The following is a 6,164-nucleotide window of genomic DNA, read 5'->3' as shown; positions in this document are numbered from 1 at the left end:
CAGAAATGATTAAAGGATAAGTAAACCTTAAAAACAAGTGAATGTAAAATTGATGAGGGGTCTATTCTAAGCACGGTTGCAATGTACATTCATTATTTATGTTTTTTTTAATTCCAAGATATTAAGCCTGGATTAATTCATGCAGCCAGGTAGAAAATGGCTCTATGTCTAGGAGATGAGGTTCCTGTGCGGTGAGTTGGCAGGGCTCTGCCACCTAATCCTTAATTAATCATGACGTTTTAAATGACACCCGTGCCACCTCCTTTGCCCAAGTGTCACAGTCACAGTAGTGAGCTCACTGGCCAAGCCCAGCTGGGACCTCTGTTTCTCACCCCTCCTCCTCTCCGCTGGGCACGGTGAGTCACGGTGATGCACTTGCTAAGCTGTTAACCCCTGGAGCTCGTTAGTAGGGGTTAGTGCCCCTTTCTTATGCTGAGGGCACTGTTTCTTAAGCTGCGGAAGGAACAGTCATGTTTAAAGGGGAACTAATGTGAAAATGGAAATTTAATCTAAGCTTCAGCATAAGGAAATAAGAAACCTTCTAAAAACAATCAATTTCAGTTTCTGAAATTATCAAGTTTATCTTCACTATCCCTCTCTCAGCATCTGCTTCTCTTCATTCTCTCTTCATGCAGCAGTTGGGTGTCAGATATTAATTGACAGTTTAGATCCGATATATCTTATAGGAGGGCTTCCTTTCCGAGTAGATGTATTCGAGCTCACTCCAATAACTGATTCCAGTACAAATCAAAATAACTGCCTTTTGCACAAATTCTGCATGTAGAGAGACATGATGTCTGGTGATTTTAATAGAGTGAGCTCTAATACATCTTCTAGGCAAAAGGAGCCCCCCTATAAGTTATATTGGGTCTAACCTAACTGTCAATGAATATCTGACACCCAACTGCTGAATGATCAATGCTGTCAATTAAACATTCTGCCTTGTTTCTGAAATAATCAAGTTTCTTTTCACTATTCCTCTCTCAGCTTATGTTTCTCTTCATTCTGTTCTGTCTTCATTCAGCAGTTGGGTGTCGGACAAATGATCAAATATATAATCATTCATATAATTTCCTAGCAGATGTATTCGAGCTCACTCAAATAACTGATTCTAGTACAAATAAAATCTAACAAAATAACTGCCTTTTGCACAAATTCTGCATGTAGAGAGACATGATCTCTGGTGACTTTTTTCAATTCAGCTGTTTTGAGATTGTTCCCCAGAAATAAAGACTTTTTCCAATTACTTTCCATTATTTATTTTTTACTGTTTTTCCAAAATCTAAGTTTAAAGTTGAATGTTCGTGTCTCTGGTGTTCGAGTCTGACAGTTCAGTAATTCAGGTGCAGACTCTGAACTGTTACAATTTTACAACATTTAGTTGATACATTTCTCAGCAACATCTCTGGAGTATGAGCAACTATTGTATCAATTCTAACAGCTGCCTGTAATGAAACCCAGAGATTCTGCTCAGCAGGGACACAGATAAGAAATGTATCAATTTAGAACAGGTTACAGGGTCGGCGACCCCTCTTCCAAGAGCTGCTTTAGAAGGTAAAAAAAGACACTTTACAGTTCAATATTAGAAAAACAGTGACACATAGAAAATAGAAAGTAATTGGAAAAAGTCGTTATTTCTGGTGATATATCTGAAAACAACTAGTTGTTTGAAGGTGAACCACCCCTTTAATAGAATGAGCTCTAACACATCTTCTAGGCAAAATGAGCCCCCCCTATAAGATATATTGGATCATTCATCTGACACCCAACTGCTGCATGAAGAGAGAATGATGAGAAACAGATGCTGAGAGAGGGATAGTGAAGATAAACTTGATTATTTCAGAAACAGTACAGAATTTTTAATTGATTGTATTTAGAAAGTTTCAGTATGCTGAAGCTTATGTAAAATGTTAATTTTCACGACAGTTCCCATTTAGGGATCATGGGTTAAAAAAAAAAAGCAGCAAGGGGGGAGAGCACCCTGGGTCCCTACTAGAAAGAGTTAAGTGCAGCACTGAATGGAGAATAGGGATCATTATAGAGTGTTGATAAGGGCCCAGCTCCTACACAAGGGGGTACAGTTACAGTGTATGAGTAACATGAGTTGTCTCCTCTCATTGTCCATCCTGATATGAGTCAGTCTGTCACACTACTCTCCTCCTGCACTGACTCACCCATGGAGAGACTACCCACCACCCCCAGGGGACACACACATTGACTTAGCATTGTTTCAAAAGACAGAAGCAATGGTGCAGAAAAGGACAGACAGCTACTTCTTTCATACTATAAACCCAGCGAGAATTAGGAATAGTGGGAAGTTGCTCGGAATGATTTTTTTTTTCATTAGGCTAAATGTTGTTTTGGAGCTTACGTCCCCTCTAATATCCCTACTATTATTATTTCTGTGCAGCCTGTGGGGACCCCTGGTGGTCAGAGAGCTAACTGCAGCCTCATTGTTACAGTTGGTGTCTGGGGGCAGCTGGTGCAGAGAAAAAGGAGAAGCAGCTGCAACTCTGAGTACTTTGTCTCACTGACCCATTTACTCCAGGGGACACTCCTGCAACAATGCAACGGCTTCTCTAACACTTCTCTCAGCTGCTTTCTAACTGTCTTTTAACTTCTTCTCAAACAAACTCCTTTAGATAAAGTGGGTCTCCCCCCAAAGCCCAAGTTTCTTTCCACAATGAAAGAATTTAATTTGAAGCAACTTTCCAATATCCATTCACTCCTCATTCTCATTGGCATTATACTGTAGTTAAAAATGCATTTGTTATTGATAGCAGGGTCTGTGTTATATTTTCTGCACTTCTGAACAATGTAGCACAAGCCAGCAGTCCTGTCCTGCTTTATGGCAGCTGAGATTCTAGCTATCTGTATAACAGAGCATTCTGTCCCAGTGGCTGCACAGATCCTATCTGATCCCCATTGGAAGCAGCAGTCCTGTCCTGCTTTATGGCAGCTGAGATTCTAGCTATCTGTATAACAGAGCATTCTGTCCCAGTGGCTGCACAGATCCTATCTGATCCCCATTGTAAGCAGCAGTCCTGTCCTGCTTTATGGCAGCTGAGATTCTAGCTATCTGTATAACAGAACATTCTGTCCCAGTGGCTGCACAGATCCTATCTGATCCCCATTGGAAGCAGCAGTCCTGTCCTGCTTTATGGCAGCTGAGATTCTAGCTATCTGTATAACAGAACATTCTGTCCCAGTGGCTGCACAGATCCTATCTGATCCCCATTGTAAGCAGCAGTCCTGTCCTGCTTTATGGCAGCTGAGATTCTAGCTATCTGTATAACAGAACATTCTGTCCCAGTGGCTGCACAGATCCTATCTGATCCCCATTGTAAGCAGCAGTCCTGTCCTGCTTTATGGCAGCTGAGATTCTAGCTATCTGTATAACAGAACATTCTGTCCCAGTGGCTGCACAGATCCTATCTGATCCCCATTGTAAGCAGCAGTCCTGTCCTGCTTTATGGCAGCTGAGATTCTAGCTATCTGTATAACAGAACATTCTGTCCCAGTGGCTGCACAGATCCTATCTGGTCCCCATTGTAAGCAGCAGTCCTGTCCTGCTTTATGGCTGACATTCTAGCTAACTGTTGAAAATCATTGTTTCCTTCTGTGCTTTTTCATTTGCTTATGATTCTGTTTGTTGAACAGTTTCTACATTGAATTATTCATCTTCACTGGCAAAAAATATTTTAGGTTCAGAGAGCATCAACTGCTCTGTTGTAGGTGGTCAGTACGGGTTGTGTAGGGCGTGGCTCAGATATAATAATAAAGCCGTATGTAAATGAATATAACAACTAGCACTGATGCTGCAATACCCACCCACCCCATCCCATACATGGGCCATTAATAGATGACAGACCATGTTGGCAGCTTATTGGCCTATGAATGGGCCTGCCTGACCAATATCTGGCTAAAATATCAATGTATGATTCAGTTATTGGCCCCAGGGCCAAGATTGGATCAGGCTGAACCATGGGTGGCTAAATCAGGCCTAGATCTGCTCACTGGGTGGACTAAAAAAATTGTGGGATCAGGCAGTGTGTGGATAGCTTTAAAGAGGGGTGTATCAGCCTTTCAGACTAAAGGAGGCCATACATGGGCCTGTCCCCATGTATTTTAAACAAGATATCTGGCCGGCAGGAGGTTGGGAGGGCCATAAACATGGGCCAAATAGCTGCAAACTTGGTCTGGAGGGGTTCAGTCTGCAGCTTGTAAAGACCTCACACTACCCAGTAGTACCTGAAGGTGGCACTGTTGCATTTTTACAAAGGGGAAACACTCCTCATCAACAAGCTTGACTAGAACTTATAAAAGGTCCTACTAAAACAGCCTTTTGCTCAGGGGACCCATTTAAGGTGCAGAATCAACTTCACAACCCTCTTATTAGTTTAGAACCATTTATGCACCTCGTTTTCGTTAGTATTTTCTATTGTGGGAAATTATGTCAAGTTACTAAACAGCCTGGAGACCCAGTGAGTGGTTCCTGACCCATAGGTTAAAGGGGTAGTTCACCTTTAAGTAAACTTTTAGTATGTTATAGAAAGGCCAATTCTTAGAAACTTTTCAATTGGCCTACATTTTTGATTTTTCTAGTTTTTGAATTATTTGCCTTTTTCATCTGACTCTTTCCAACTTTCAGATGGCGGTCAGTGGGGCAATTGCCAGGGTAACTTGGACCCTAGCAACCAGATTGCTGAAATGACAAACTGGGGAGCTGCTGTAGGAAATGAATTAACTCAAAAGCCACAAATAATAAAAAATGAAAACCAATAGCAAATTGTCTCAGAATATCCCTCTCTACGTCATACTAAAGGTTAATTTAAAGGTGAACAACCCATTTAAGACCCCCGGTGCTATAATCTAGAGGGAGAACGCAATGTAAAGTGCAGCAATATGGGGCACAGGGGGGTTTGATTCTTTGTGCCCTGTCGGGATTTTCCTTCTAAGTAGGGTTGCAACCTTTTGGAGAAAAGTTTACTGGCCAGGAAGTGGAGGTTTGTGATGTCACATTGGTGGGGTAGTGATGTCACATGGGTGGGGTCATGATGACAAGGGTGGACCTGAGTGGTGGAGCGTGGAAGTAACTATTCTGCCTCTAAAGGGAAGAAAGGGACGGGCTAGGGGTGAATTGGAGGCAGGCCGGGAGTAGGGTTACCAACCCTAGTGCTAAGGCTTAGGCTGATTTCTGTTTCACCCCAGATTATTTTCTTGATCTTTAAAGGGATACTGTCATGGGAAAATTTTTTTGATTCAAAATGAACCAGTTAATAGTGCTGCTCCAGCAGAATTCTGCACTGAAATCCATTTCTCAAAAGAGCAAACGGATTTTTTTATATTCAATTTTGAAATCTGACATGGGGCTAGACATATTGTCAGTTTCCCAGCTGTAACTGGTTATGTGACATGTGCCTGCACTTTAGGAGAGAAATGCTTTCTGGCAGGCTGCTGTTTTTCCCTTCTCAATGTAACTGAATGTGTCTCAGTGGGACATGGGTTTTTACTATTGAGTGCTGTTCTTATATCTACCAGGCAGCTGTTATCTTGTGTTAGGGAGCTGCTATCTGGTTACCTTCCCATTGTTCTTTTGTTTGGCTGCTGGGGGGGGGGGAAAGGGAGGGGGTGATATCACTCCAACTTGCAGTACAGCAGTAAAGAGTGATTAATGATTATCAGAGCACAAGTCACATGACTTGGGGCAGCTGGGAAATTGACAATATGTCTAGCCCCATGTCAGATTTCAAAATTGAATATAAAAAAATCCGTTTGCTATTTTGAGAAATGGATTTAAGTGCAGAATTCTGCTGGAGCGGCACTATTAACTGATTTACTTTGAAAAAAAATTTTTTCCCCATGACAGTACCCCTTTAATGGGGTTTCTTTCCTTTTTCCCACTGAGCTCTTTGGCTGGTGCGAGAAGTCGCAGCAGTTGCAAAACTAAAATTCCCAGTATCCAAGCCAACACTGAAAGGCTGCCATTGTTTGTATTGAAATGAGAAGCCGGGATACAGAATACTTGACTCCTGATACTTTGTAGCAATAGCGAAGCTTCTGATTGGTTGCAAGTTAATTTCTAACTAATAGAGATAAGGGAACCCAGCCCCCCCCCCGCCCAGCTGACATTCCCATAAGGGTTTATCCAATAAGAAGAAGGA

Source organism: Xenopus laevis, chromosome 3L (genome assembly GCF_017654675.1).
Source record: "Xenopus laevis strain J_2021 chromosome 3L, Xenopus_laevis_v10.1, whole genome shotgun sequence".
Lineage (NCBI taxonomy): Eukaryota > Metazoa > Chordata > Amphibia > Anura > Pipidae > Xenopus > Xenopus laevis.
This window is presented reverse-complemented; position numbering follows the sequence as displayed.